At 39.6% G+C, this 15,738-nt stretch overlaps 1 long non-coding RNA gene across 1 annotated transcript; it reads right to left on the minus strand.

The window, feature by feature from the left end:
- Window positions 1-8,704: 8,704 nt before the first annotated feature.
- LOC134821857 (uncharacterized) lies at window positions 8,705-15,157 on the minus strand. Its single transcript, XR_010161061.1, has 4 exons — window positions 14,768-15,157; window positions 14,198-14,304; window positions 9,917-10,075; window positions 8,705-9,330 (listed from the first exon to the last, which is right to left on the minus strand). It is a non-coding gene; the product is annotated as an uncharacterized LOC134821857 (long non-coding RNA).
- Window positions 15,158-15,738: the final 581 nt, after the last annotated feature.

The following is a 15,738-nucleotide window of genomic DNA, read 5'->3' on the forward strand; positions in this document are numbered from 1 at the left end:
CTCCCGGACACAAAATTATGGGCAAGATATACCTGGCCCATAGAAACCTTATTGACAAGATACATCTAGCCTTCGCAGCAGGATCATGTGGAGAAGTTAACCGCAAACAAGTATCGATTTTCAGACCTGGTAAGCTTTCTTCAGACAACTCCATGCTCCAAGTATACTTGGAATTAGACGAGAACGCCTTCAGTTGGCTTAGAACTCACAACTGGACCTCAAAGATCGGAGGGTCCACTGTTACGTGGAGAGCTCCAGGCATCCCTGGATTGACAGGTATCTACAGACCCGACGAAGACCATTATACTATCAAGGCTCAGATGATAGCCTCACTCAACAGTATCACGCCACAGACCAGAGACAAAAATGACCCGTGGGACTTAAAGAAGATCTCCCCAGCGGTGATCACCTCCTCTGAGTCTCCAGCGGAGCTGATGGCCGATCTGGACATCAGATCCGCTACAGATACAGAGGATAGACTGCTCAACACCAGCGGTGAAGACGCTGAGAACACCACCCTCACCGAGACTGAGATTAACCTGATCGAGTTGATTACTCCACTCAACACCCCAACAAAGGACAAAGGGGAAAAAACACCCACACCCTGGAGCAGCCCACACGATCATTCGCCTACAAGAAAGATTCAAAGGAGCCGTAACAACAGTTACGCTAAAGACTCTCCCTCCTCATCACCCGAGGACATAACTTCAGCTTAACGTTAACCTCAGTTTTACGTTTTCTCTTGAAATCTTCTTTACAAGACCTTGTTTCTCTCTTTCGATTTAAATATGACTGTCAACACTAATGTTTCAAATTCTAAACTCCCAGCCACACCTATCATTCAAGCTAACCTTCGCAAAATGACCACAGCTACAGCCAGCATACTCAAAGACCTCAAACCATCCACTATTCTCTTATTAACAGAACCATATGTCAGCAAAAAACAGCGCATACCTAACATCCCTAGCTCACACAAACCGTTCATCTCGTCCACCGGACGAGCTAGATCAGCGATCATTGTCCCTCAAGGACTTCATGCACTTAGCATGAGACTGGGACACTTCAGCTCACCTGATATTACCACAATCAGAATTACTCTTGACACAGAATCATTCATCATCTGCTCAGCATACCGATTACCGAGACATCACTCTTCCTATTAACAACCCGTTGTTATTAGACCTCATTACTCATTGTAACCTCAACAAAATCCCTCTAGTCATGGGTAGCGACACGAACGCCAGGAACACACTATGGGGAGATAGACTCACTAACTCCCGAGGCAGATCACTAGCGGACACTATTGCTGCCAACTCTCTTCATATCATCAACAAGGGATCAAATCCTACTAACCTTTCTAAATTAGGAAGCTCTATCATTGATCTCACGATTACCAATGACTACGGACTCCACCTCCTAGATGACTGGTCCAGCTCCTTTTGCTCGACAGTTTCTGACCACGCCAGATTATCCTACACCATTAATCTTGCCCCTCCGACTAAACTTCCCTACAGATCCCCCAAGGACTGGAAGCTTTTCAACGATCTAGTTACACAATCTATCTCTGACTCTCCTTTCAGATATTCTCCCACGTGCGACTTACCCCATCTCAATAAGCTTAACTCTTATATCTCTAACACACTCATCCAAGCCTTCAACATAGCCTGCCCGATCAAGTTCTTCTCCATCAGATCATCAGTACCATGGTGGAACCTTGAACTCACATCAAAGCGTAGGCTAGTCAGAATCATGCACCGGAAAGCCAGAAAACACAAAACAGATCACTTCTGGAACCTCTACAGAACCGGACTTAAAGACTACAAAAACAGACAAAAAATCAGGACAGCTAAAAGATCTAGCTGGAAAAACTACGTGAACAAAATCTCTAGCATACCCTCAGCAGCTAGACTCCATAAAGTCATGAAATCACTGAACACTAATCCCGGACAGCTAGGATCCCTTAAAAAACCGGACGGCAGCTTCACATCATCTCCAAGAGAAATCCTAAATACGCTAGCTGAAGCTCTCCTCCCCATTGACAACCCGATAGCTCACCCTCCTATTGATCCAGGCCCAGATCACGACAACATCATCAACTCCCTGATCACGCCTAACAGACTGAAGAAAGTCTGCATGGACATGGCTCCGAACAAATCTCCGGGACCAGACAACATTCGACTCAATATGATTAACGCATGCTGGGATTCTATCTCACCTTGTATTCTTCACCTTTATAAACACTCCCTTCGTTTGGGTATTACACCTGACGACTGGAATGAGACTAATGGTGTGGTTATCGCCAAACCTCTCAAAGACGACTATACAAATGTGCGAGCATTTCGTATCATCAGCCTTACTTCGACGTTACAGAAGATTATGGAAAAACTAATCATCTGGTACATTGAAGCCGACATTGGACTCTCCAACCTCACTACAGACAACCAACATGGATTCAAGAGAAACTTCTCTACCGACTCCGCCCTTCACAAGATTACCAACAAAATTGAATTTCCCCTCTCAGCTGGAAATCAAGCCCTAGGACTCTTTTTGGACATTGAAGGAGCCTTCGACAACATCTCTTATGACGCCATCTACCATAACCTCAACAACTCGGGAATTCCCACCACCTTATGCAACTGGATTTACTATATGGTTTCCCATAGAGTTATCACTCTCACCCTTAACGGTATCTCTATTTCTAGAACTATCAGCAGAGGCTGCCCTCAAGGAGGAGTACTCTCGCCATTTCTCTGGAACCTTACTCTTAACGACCTCCTCTCTAACCACAACCTAGACACATCATTCATTCAAGCTTTCGCAGACGACCTCTCCATCATAGTAGGAGGAATAGACATTCCCACCATCAGAGCCATTTGTCAAAGATACCTCATTATCATTGATAATTGGTGCACGACCATCGGCGTTAAACTTAGCTCTCTCAAGACCCAAGCTATCATGTTTACCAGGAAACGATTATGGACGCTTGATAAACCCCTATCTCTAAGAGGCATCAACATTCACCTTGTAAATGAGGTCAAGTACCTTGGTATTACCCTAGACTCCAAGCTCCTATGGAGACCCCACATTGATGCCACTTGCATTAAAGCTATCAGGAACCTGCACACCATCAGATCTACATGTAGCAAAAATGGGGACTTAAACCTTCCTACACACTTTGGATCTACGAACAAATCATCATCCCAGCTCTTTCTCATGGATCAGTGGTCTGGAGCCATATACTGGACTCCAGAAAATGGGCTACTAACATGCTCAACCACGTACAAAGAACAGCTCTACTCCTGATCACAGGAGCCATCTCCTCCTCACCGACCTGTTACTTAGAAGTCCTCACCCAACTCCCCCCTCTCGACCTCAGGATTCACTCCATTTCTCTTAAAACTTTCCTCAGGCTTAACATCACTTCGTCCGCCTCAAACGGACTTAGAGACGGAAAGCTGACATCTCACTCGATACTCCTCAATGATCAGCTCAAGAAGATTCTTCCACCTCTTTCCCTTTTAGACATAGCACCAGCATCACTCAACCTGTCACAATCCTTCACAACGGATATTCTCGACCGCTCGGTTGCCCTAGTTCAGATCCCTCTCCTTCATAAACCAGACACTCTAGTGGGGTACACCGACGGCTCGGTGAAGAACAACCTCGCAGGAGCGGGGTTCGTCCTCTTTCTAAACTCATCGTCTATTACAGAACATTTCCACCAACTCGAAAACACCACAACCATCTTCCAAGCAGAGTTACTGGCTTTACTCCACCTCTGTATCCACATCTCCAAGAACTTTTACGAAGCTACTGAGCTCCACATCTGTATCGACAGCAAAGCAGTTCTTCTTGCCTTATCGGGCACTATCACCCGATCCCACCTCATCCTAGACACTCTAGGAGCCCTCAACGCACTCAGCAGGACCTTACCCTGGCTTGAGGCGGCATGCAACCGCAAGAAGTTACTTTTTTTTGAAAAAAACTATAAATCCAACACAAAAAAACTGCGACGCGTATGATAAAATGAAAAAGTTTTGTCACAAACATGTGAATCTAGCCAGATCTCTCTTTTGGGATCATTCTCGAAAATTTATGAGAAACTTATGCATGCTCGTGTTTTAGAATTTTTAGATAAGAACGATTCTCTTTTCGAAAATCAATACGGATTTCGGCCAGGAAGATCGTGCGAACATGCACTGCTCAATGCCCAAAATTCTATACTACACTCTCTGAATAAGAAACAAATTTCCCTACTACTCCTGCTCGATTACAGTAAAGCCTTTGACGTGCTTGATCATGAGACCTTGCTTAAGAAGCTTGACCATTATGGGATAAGGGGAGTCGCGCACGAATGGTTTAGATCTTACCTTTGTAATCGATCTCAATACGTAACTTTAAACGGAACTTGCTCTTCTAGCATGCCCATAGTTTACGGCGTTCCTCAGGGTAGCATTCTAGGACCTCTCTTATTTGTAATTTATATAAACGACCTACCTGGAATTAGTGATTTTGCAAAGTTCATCCTTTATGCCGACGACGCAAACATATTAATTAGTGGAACCACCCTAGAAGAAATACAATTAAAAGCTAATCAGCTAATTTCACGTCTTGTAGATTGGGTAGGTGCTAATGGGCTATCTTTAAATGTAAAAAAGACGTGTTACATGATTTTTACTAGAAAAAGAATCGACTTCAGCGGCTTTAATTTGTCCATTGACAACACTGTAATCGAACGTAAGACTGAAGCAAGATTTTTAGGAGTGATCCTAGACGAAAAGCTCACTTGGAAAAAACACATTACGGCAGTTAGAATAAAGATGGGTCGCTACCTCGGAGTTATGTATAAGCTAAAGCACCTTCTACCTATCAAAGCCCGCCTAAACATTTTCCAAAGCCTTATCCAATCCCATTTAAATTTCTGTTCTTTAGTGTGGGGATTTGCCTCAAAATGTCACATTGAATCTCTGTTCACCAAGCAAAAGCAGGGAATTAGAGCTGTTATGTCAGGATATGTAAATTATAGATATAAAGACGGCAATCCCCCGGAGCACACAAAAAGTGCGTTTAGATTGCATAATATCCTAACAGTCCATAGCGTCATTGTAAAAAACGCTCTTATTCTACTACACAAAGTAAGGAACATGCCAAGCCTTCTCCCTAAATCCATCAAAGAACTTTTCCCTCACGATATTCCCACCTATAATTCCACATACGAACATAACCTTTTTTGGTTCACAACTTACAACGGCCCAACATTTAGAAATACTCTTTTCTTCAAAGGACCCATGCTCTCTATTACAAAACAAAGTAAGGATATAACTATTCCAAGTTCTACCTTTTCAATTGAAATCTTTAAAAATTCAGCTAAGCGCGAACTCCTCAAGCTGCAAAGCTCAGGAGACGATGAAAATTGGCCAAATTTCTTACTTTATAGTAAACCTGGGCTAAGAAAGTCTCAAAGAGAAGGGCGCTCGCAAATAGACTACAGCACCGAGTTATAAGTAAGCGACAACGCGTAAAGAAAGATCACTCGCGACAAATGACTATGATCTTTTATCAACAACATATCATTTTAATTTCACTGCCATTTATATTGCCGAATTTACATCTGCCGCGCAAAACTTTTTATCTATTATTACTAAATAGTAATTAGCATGTTTGCAAATTGCGACTTCAACCAGTTTTGCAGACCGTTAGTTATATAGTACTTTTAGTAGGGCATTTATTTTAATATATTTTATTTTACATTATTATATTTTAGTGTGACTTCTATAATATCATTTATGTAATAACCATTGATTAATAAATTGCAGCACACGCCAACCTCCACCGTGGGGTTTCAAATCAAAAGGACGCTATCCGTCACCCTCCACTGGGTACCGGCGCATAGTGGAATAAACGGCAATGAGCTCGCAGATTCTCTGGCAAACAAAGGATCCGACTCTCCTCCCATTGGACCGCCTCCTTTTGCCCCTTACACTCACTCCTCTCTCTCTTATATTTTAGACAGTTACTTTTCTCGACATCACTTTAAACGTTTATTACTCTTCAGATCCTCCACTGATTTTCACCAATCCAACATTATTAGTTTCTTTGACAGACACCTTGAGTCCTTGACGTTAAACGACATAACAGAGACAATACCAGAATTCTTACCCATCTATTCACAGGATGCAGTTATCTCAGATATTTCCAAAACAAGATTGGCAACGAACCCAACAGCATATGCAAAAAGTGTGATGAAGACAAGGAAACTACAGCACACTACCTCACAAGCTGTCCAGCATTCTCCATACACAGGAAATACTACCTTGGTAACTATACCATCAGAGAGGACACCTTCCATCAAACCTTCTCTATCAGCTTATCAGTAACATAGTGGGGTTCGCTAGAGCTACCAAGTATCTAGATTTCTATGAACCCCCTTAGTCTCTTTCTCTTAGCCATAGCTGACGTAATTGTCCCTCTACCACAATCACCCTCCCCTCCCCAGATCGTGTTCAGACTTGCAGCAGGTCCTGCTACCCAGCCAGTTCTAAGGGCTCAATAGTCCACTGGACGGCTCTCGTCGCTTGACTTAATGCTTGTCTCTCTCTCTCCCCCCACCCCTTTTTTTTCTTCTTTGCTGATTGTGGAAGGGACAACCACGTTACATACTCAGTTTCCTTTTATTTCTCATTCACATGATTCAGTGACTTCCCCAGCCCTCTATATATTTAACATGATACCTCCCAGGACCATAGTATACCATACGGACATTTCTTTAACTCCTCGTTACAGCAAGACTAATACAACACGGAGAAGAAAAGAAATAGAGACAAGAATACGACAGCCATGGACTCTTACAAAAGACTAACAGAAGGAACATCCCGGTTTGATCCTTCTGAACTATGCTTCTTATATCGGTATAGTATTGGTATCTATTTTTTTACCTATTGTTATTTTTTATCTTTGCTAGTTAATCAGGTTTTTGGGTACCGGGCCATCCTGATTACCCTGCTATGAGCCGTTCCCCTGGCTTCTGCAGGTCTAGTTTACCCATATATATACTTCCCATATAACAATTTTATTGAAATTTGGTCAGCTTACGTAAACACTTATGTTCTACTGAACCTAATTTAGTTTGAGCAATTTCGATGGTCAGAATTTGAGTTATCAACGAATTTATACCTATTTTGTCATTTTTAGACCTCTTAATGAAGGCCAATCTCTCCAAACAAAATTAGGTTCGGTAGTTAAGTATGATTGGAAGGTTCTGACAAATTTTCAGCATGATTCATGTTCAGGAACCGAAGATATGACAGAATAATATGACAAAAATCAACGAATTTCGTCAAATTACGCGACTTTTACACCTAATTTTGCTCCAAAAGCCGCGCACCATCAAATATGGCACCTAGGCGAACAGCGAAGCTCACTGATCATTCCAAAAAAGTATAACAAATTTGGTACTGTGAAAATTCTCACAGTCTGTAGAAAACAATGGTACAAAAATTTTGAAAATCCGAGCAAGTTTATTTTTATCGTGCACCCCCTACTTAAGTACTTAAGAACTTAAAACTGAAATTATCAAAATCAAAAATTATGCAAAAAATTGAACTGAAATTGAAAAATTGAAACTGAAATTTGTAGCGCGATGCGTTACACTTACTGTGCCGCGCCGAGCTGCGATGAATTGACATCGTCAATTAAAACTGAAATTATCAAACTAAACAAACTAAAACGGTGGATTTCGGAATAAAAAACGTTTTAACCACTTTTTGAAAAACACGATACAAAACGATTTTAGTTTATAGGTTATATCTTTAAAAGTCGAAACGAAACATAGTATTAATTATTACCCCACGTTCCTTATAATTATATGCTGTATGAATATTGCATAAGATGTAACTAAATACTTCACAAAATACGGTGTCCATGTCTGAGTGACTGTCAAAAATGTTTTCTCCTCTTTGGAGCAGAAAGTTCAAAACAAACTAGGGTCTCATACAAGGACAAAAGAAAATCGTGGCACGTGCGGAATCGCGATTTTTCCCTGCATTCTCCGCGACAAATCGCGATTTTTGACGTTTGCCGCGACAAATTGCGATTTTCTCAGATCCTCGCGACAAATCGCGATTATTTTAGTTCTTCACGACAAATTATAAAACCAATACAACGCGCAGTTTAAAGACTTTCTCTTTCATTTTTAAAAGCATCAACTTTGACAAAGCAAAACCCGCCATCAACTAAGTCAAATTTCAATTTTAATATACCAAAAGAAACTAAGTCTAAAGAATTTTGTCAACAAAAAAGGGGACACCTGGATGGGGTAGTAAAACGCGATCTTCACTCTCAGTCTCAAAATCGACTTTTAAAATTTCATACTTTTCTCCGTTAAAATAAGCCTTATATCGAAATATCCCCCACCCCCCACCCCCCGGCCCCCGGCCCCCCCCCCCCCCCCCCCCCCCCCCCCGGCCCCCTCTTTCTCAACTTCCTACCCCCCCCCTTTCGTGTGCTATCTTCTTTTGCAGCTTCTCGGCTCTCTCATACCCAGCAGACCTTACTGGCTGGCGATATTACTACAGGTGATCGCCTCTTCACCACTCCTGCGCGCAGTGTTGTGACCTCCCTTCGTCGTAATTAGCTCGTATTCAGATTGAACAATTTTGAAGTCAAATAAATGTTGTTTCTTTTAGACTTAAATAAACAATATGGATGTAGTCCGAAAGTAATTTGTCTACTAAATAACATTTTGAAACTATGAACAAAATTGGCGAAAATTTGCCGTAGATGTGACCAAAAAACTACGCGCAGAACTAAATATTTCTTCATAGACGCGTGAAAATTTTTGAGTTTAACATTGAATATTTTAGCTTGGTTATTGTAATACTTAATTTTCAAGTCTCTATCCGATAACTAAATATTTTATCTTTACGACAGTATAAAATTTGTTTGTATATTTGCTAAATTAAAAAAACAGTAGGAATAGAAACGTCGAAGGTCTTGCGCTTATTTCAGTCCCAAAATATACTCTAATCATAAACTTCATAAAACCCACTGAAAATGATGTCTACAGGCATATTAAGCCCTTACACCTTCCCAAATCATTTAGCAAGGATTCAGAGCCAGTTTTTAAAATTAGCTTTCGAATATCATTGTTAAGACATAAAACTATAAATAAATGAGTGCCTTTTTCTCTTTCGTCTCGATAGTTTCTCTTTCATTTTAACATTATACATTAGTAAAAGCAATCAGCGATCTTTATTAATCATTGAAAGAGTAGAGTAATTGGTCCTCGTCAATGTTTAGTGTCTGATTACAGTTTCGGTCCGACCTCCACAACTGAAAAGATATTGGGGGTATTATCAGTTATGTAAATGGAAAAATTATATTTGCATCATAAAACTATGAAAACATTGAAACTAATGTTTTTGAAGGCTCGCCTATTCGTTTAAGCAATCAAATAGTCAGTGCATGCACAGTAAAGAACAGTTGAAGGCACCGGGAATGTTTCAAATATAACCTCTGTCTACTATCAAGTATCAGACCACACACTCCACTATCCACTATGTACTATAATGTACAATGGCAATTAAAATGTGTTCCCGCCATTTTAAAATCCGCGCATCTTGCGCCGTGACCATGACGGTCACAGCGCATGCTGGTGAACGGAGGTAGGCTGGTGAACGAGTTATTGGGACAAAATTGGAACATTTTGGAACATTGGTTACATCGGTTGTAGACATGCAGTGATTCCCAAACTTGGTTTGAGTGGTCCTAGGACCAATCTAAACGCTTTCCGGCCAGTTTTAAACCGTTCTGAGCACTTTTAGTTTTAGGAGAATATTAATTTTTGTTCATTTTCGTGCATTCCATGAACCTGGGTAATTTTCATGCTCATTGGAATTTAGAAGGTAAAATAACTCACATAACAGTGCTCCCGACAAGTTTCACGGATATAGTGATTGAGTTTCTAGTCACCTAGCCTCTTGGCCTGAAAGATTTCTTGTTCGGCAGGGTGACTGCTTGAACGTCAACTTCAACCTTTCCCACTGTGCACTGCATCGAATCGAGGTAGAGTTGTTAACTGAAATATTACATTCAGTCTAGCGACCTTTAAGGGGAGATACACCAAAACCGTTTTTGCTCCGAACATCGATTTTATTTTATATTATGGTTAAATAGACAAAAAGAATAAGATTGCACACCTTCAAAATTTTCTAAAAATACTCCCTCATCGAGAAAAAAAATATTTTTCTTTTTCGAAAATTTTTAAAATTTGGAGAAGTCTGTCACTGTAATACCGATAGTTCGGCCATTTTACAAGTTTTTTGGCTGTTTTTTTTACTGAACATTACTTACACTCCGTACAAGACAACCCTTTAAAGCATTATATAATTGAACAATAAATGACCAAGTTACAGACCGAACAAGGTGAAAAAAGAAAAATTGGGATTTTTGCCTACCACCAAAGTTGTACATTTAACCACTCGCCCAGGTCATCAGATATCGCTTTAAACATTCTTGTGAGTGTAGCTGATGATCAGATCAAACTTTTTGGAACAGGATTTCTCTCAGTTTTGAGTTTTAAGGTATGAAATGTGGCCTCAAACGACTTAGTAAAATTCATCGTAAAAAAGGGCCAAACATGGCAGATTTAAGGCTTAAAATGCCTATAACTCAAAAAGTATCATTTTTTTGAAATAATTTTTACAGAATCGTAATCAGCTTGAGAAAATGAATCTTTTAGTACCAAATAGGTGATTTTAGAAGACAAATTGTCTTAAATAATTTTCCAGCTCGAACACAAGGGTCCCCCCTTGTATAAATTTTGTACAAATTGTACACATTTTTTTACAAATTTTGTGTCTTTAACTATTATAAATTTGGTACTAAAAGATTCGTCTTACCAAGCTGATTACGATCCTGTAAAAATTATTTCAAAAAACCTAATACTTTTTGAGTTATAGGCATTTTAAGCCTTAAATCTGCCATGTTTGGCCCTTTTTTACGATGAATTTTACTAAGTCGTTAAGGCCACATTTCACACCTTAAAACTCAAAACTGAGAGAAATCCTGTTCCAAAAAGTTTGATCTGATCATTAGCTACACTCACAAGAATGTTTTAAGCGATATCTGATGACCTGGGCGAGTGGTTAAATGTACAACTTTGGTGGTAGGCAAAAATCCCAATTTTTCTTTTTTCACCTTGTTCGGTCTGTAACTTGGTCATTTATTGTTCAATTATATAATGCTTTAAAGGGTTGTCTTGTACGGAGTGTAAGTAATGTTCAGTAAAAAAAACAGCCAAAAAACTTGTAAAATGGCCGAACTATCGGTATTACAGTGACAGACTTCTCCAAATTTTAAAAATTTTCGAAAAAGAAAAATATTTTTTTTCTCGATGAGGGAGTATTTTTAGAAAATTTTGAAGGTGTGCAATCTTATTCTTTTTGTCTATTTAACCATAATATAAAATAAAATCGATGTTCGGAGCAAAAACGGTTTTGGTGTATCTCCCCTTAAATCTGGGTCAAACTTAGTATTTCTGAAAGTTTCGCAAAATGTTATTGATTACAGAGGGTGTGTCACGCCACTCTCTCCTTAAGATCTTGCAGATGTTAGCACCATACCGTACCTGTTCATTATAATAGCCCTAGACTATTGCATGAGACAAGCCTTAAGCAAGCACCCTGAAATAGGATTTACCATTTAGCCTTATAGGAGTAGGAGAGTCAAGGTGGAGAAGATATCGGTCACTGGTTTTGTGGATGACATTGCTCTGATAGCAGATACTGAAAAGGAGACAGAGACGCTGATGCAAGAGATAGAAAGGGTTGCTGCCACAGTGGGACTTAGAATGAATGAAGGGAAAAACTAAATTCATTACTCAGAACATCGAGAACCCTGATACCATCAAGTCTCTGGGTAACCATGCTGAAAGAAAGCCTGTCTCTGAAGAAGGAGAGACGATAAAAACGTGATACGATACGGTATGTTGAAATAAAGCCTGTCTCTGAAGAAGGAGAGACGATAAAAACGTGATACGATACGGTATGTTGAAATAAAGCCAGTCTCTGAAGAAGGAGAGATGATAAATACGTGATACGAAACGGTATGCGAAAGCTATGTAGTTGATCAGACTTAAAGTTACGTGTTCTTAAGAGGGTGAGAGGTTCTTTAGTAAGGCCGACTGATTAAATGAGGCTCTGAAATGAACGGGAATCTAGCAATAATAGCATGGAGAGTGGGGAAATCAAAACGCGGAATAATAATCTAACTCTAAGTTAACGATAAACTGGTACAGAAATCAAAAGTCCGAACACGGAGTCTAGGAGTAGGAAATAGCTGTGAACCAAACAAACAGAATAGCACCCGTGCATGATATATTAAAATATGTACCGTTCTAGGATGCCTCCGCAAACTTTTGCTCCTCTGTAAATGCATGTGTTAGTGCTGTAGCGAAAGCTATGTAGTCGATCAGACTTCAAGTTACGTGTTCTTATTAGGGTGAGAGGTTCTTTACTTTCTTTAGTAAGGCCGACTGATTAAATGAGGCTCTAAAATGAACGGGAATCTAGCAATAATAGCATGGAGAGTGGGGAAAATCAAAAAGCGGAATAAATAATCTAACTCTATAAGTTAACGATAAACTGGTACAGAAATCAAAAGTCCGAACAAGGAGTCTAGGAGTAGGAAATAGCTGTGAACCAAACAAACAGAATGGCACCCGTGCATGATATATTAAAATATGTACCGTTCTAGGATGCCTCCGCAAACTTTTGCTCCTCTGTAAATGCACGTGTTAGTGCTGTAGCGAAAGCTATGTAGTCGATCAGACTTCAAGTTACGTGTTCTTATTAGGGTGAGAGGTTCTTTAGTAAGGCCGACTGATTAAATGAGGCTCTGAAATGAACAGGAATCTAGCAATAAAAGCATGGAGAGTGGGGAAAATCAAAACGCGGAATAATAATCTAACTCTAAGTTAACGATAAACTGGTACAGAAATCAAAAGTCTAGGAGTAGGAAATAACTGTGAACCAAACAAACAGAATGGCACCCGTGCATGATATGTTAAAATATGTACCGTTCTAGGATGCCTCCGCAAACTTTTGCTCCTCTGTAAATACACGTGTTAGTGCTGTAGCGAAAGCTATGTAGTCGATCAGACTTCAAGTTACGTGTTCTTATTAGGGTGAGAGGTTCTTTAGTAAGGCCGACTGATTAAATGAGGCTCTGAAATGAACGGGAATCTAGCAATAATAGCATGGAGAGTGGGGAAAATCAAAAAGCGGAATAATAATCTAACTCTAAGTTAACGATAAACTGGTACAGAAATCAAAAGTCTAGGAGTAGGAAATAACTGTGAACCAAACAAACAGAATGGCACCCGTGCATGATATGTTAAAATATGTACCGTTCTAGGATGCCTCCGCAAACTTTTGCTCCTCTGTAAATACACGTGTTAGTGCTGTAGCGAAAGCTATGTAGTCGATCAGACTTCAAGTTACGTGTTCTTATTAGGGTGAGAGGTTCTTTAGTAAGGCCGACTGATTAAATGAGGCTCTAAAATGAACGGGAATCTAGCATGGAGAGTGGGGAAAATCAAAACGCGGAATAAATAATCTAACTCTAAGTTAACGATAAACTGGTACAGAAATCAAAAGTCCGAACACGGAGTCTAGGAGTAGGAAATAGCTGTGAACCAAACAAACAGAATGGCACCTGTGCATGATATGTTAAAATATGTACCGTTCTAGGATGCCTCCGCAAACTTTTGCTCCTCTGTAAATGCACGTGTTAGTGCTGTAGCGAAAGCTATGTAGTCGATCAGACTTCAAGTTACGTGTTCTTATTAGGGTGAGAGGTTCTTTAGTAAGGCCGACTGATTAAATGAGGCTCTAAAATGAACGGGAATCTAGCATGAAGACTGGGGAAAATCAAAAAGCGGAATAAATAATCTAACTCTAAGTTCTCCACTACCTGAATATTGATCGGGAACAGGTTAGCCGCGTATGTGGAAAGAGTGAGTTAGATTATAGGTAACAACGGGTAGTCTCAAGCTACCCGTCTTTGCACCGTAACTTAGCCATCTGATCTAGAAGAGGAAGGAAGGTTATCATCTACACATACTGTATTAGGAAGTTAATCGTGTCCTAGCTACAGATCATACCTTATTAAGAAGTTTATCGTATCCTGAAAAAAATACCTTATTAGGAAGTTTATCGTGTCCTAGAAACAGGCCATATAACAGAATTATCACTTTCTCCTCCTCCCAATCCACAGTATTCCGGAGTTTCTGCAACGTCACTAAAACTGCAAAATATTGTAAGTTCATATGTAGATTCTATAAAAGGTTTGAATTAAAGCAGAGAGGTTAATAAGCACTTATCATATTTAGATTATAGTTCAGTCAGTTTTTTTTGAGACGCCTCCATGAACCACCACGGGGCGACCTGCCCAGTAGTAAGAGCTGCCCAGTAGTAAGAGCTGCAGGAAATCACAAAAGCAATGAGGAATGTTGAAATTAAATGACTTTTGTCATTTATGGGTGCTTGTATAATAATTTTACCGCAAGATTTTGATTATCTTTGTAATAAACTAGTGCAATGATTGGACAAGTCACAATCAACAATGATAAAAGTGTTTTATATAAAATAACCTAAAGCGAGAATGTCGTTAGTTAACTATAAAATACAGTACCAAGCGATGTATTAAAGTAACACAATTATACTCGTTCTAATTGATATTAGCTTACTTTGATTCAACGAAAACCTACCTTTTATCTGCTTTCGTGAAATTCAAAAGTGATGTTAAAGTAACACGAGCCCTTTAAAGCTTGCAGGGGTTCCTCCTATTATCGTTGATCAATTATGTACCAAGTACACTATGTAATACAGCAAAGTCGTCAGTCGATAACTGCTGTTAAAGCCATGAAAGTTCAAAGCGAGTGCAGAAACAAGAAATGGCGCGAAATCATAATGTTCAAGCCACACGTACAACGTATGATCTGCATTATGCTCCTTCATCAACTAATTCTAGTTTTAAACGATTTTGACACGCTAAAATGCGCGCGTGGATTTGCGCGGCGCGTAGAAAAATTTTAAAGCTGTCGGATAGAGGTTAATAAATTTTTCTACTGTCAACACAGCCCAAGTTATTCATGTTTTAATATCAATAAATGTCCGATTTTTTTGTATTATTTTTAACTAATTTCCTTTTCAAATCGCTGCCACATCAAAATTATTTTACGAAAGTACATTAAATTTTCACAGAAAGCAAGCTCAATCGTTTTAGAACTAAATTAAAAAAGAATTTAATATAAAAATGTTAAAACTTTAAAATTATCGATGGAATAAATTGCCGACGTCCAAATGTGTGTAAAATACGACGAAGGGAGGTCACAACACTGCGCGCAGGAGTGTTCACAGCTTGTAGTTGTTGAACTCCGCGCACGCTCGTTAGTTCATTGCATATTTGCACGCTTCAATTATTCCAAGAATTCAATTGCACTACGTACCACGTGATACGATTCAGCCAATCAGAGAACAAGAATCCGCAAAGTTAAAGCTGCGCAGTTTTAAAAGGCCTAAAATATGACTTTTCGCGATAATTCAAAATCTACATTGTTTTGAATTTTCTTCCTGGGGAGGAAACGTTTTTGTTACAAGGCGAACATTTTGTTAAAAACCAAACGTTTCTATCTCTTTTATTTTCGAAGTTAGGCCCCTACCAGTAAGGTTTTTTGGG

The sequence above is a fragment of the Bolinopsis microptera genome, chromosome 10 (genome assembly GCF_026151205.1).
Source record: "Bolinopsis microptera isolate Bmic1 chromosome 10, MBARI_Bmic_1.0, whole genome shotgun sequence".
Lineage (NCBI taxonomy): Eukaryota > Metazoa > Ctenophora > Tentaculata > Lobata > Bolinopsidae > Bolinopsis > Bolinopsis microptera.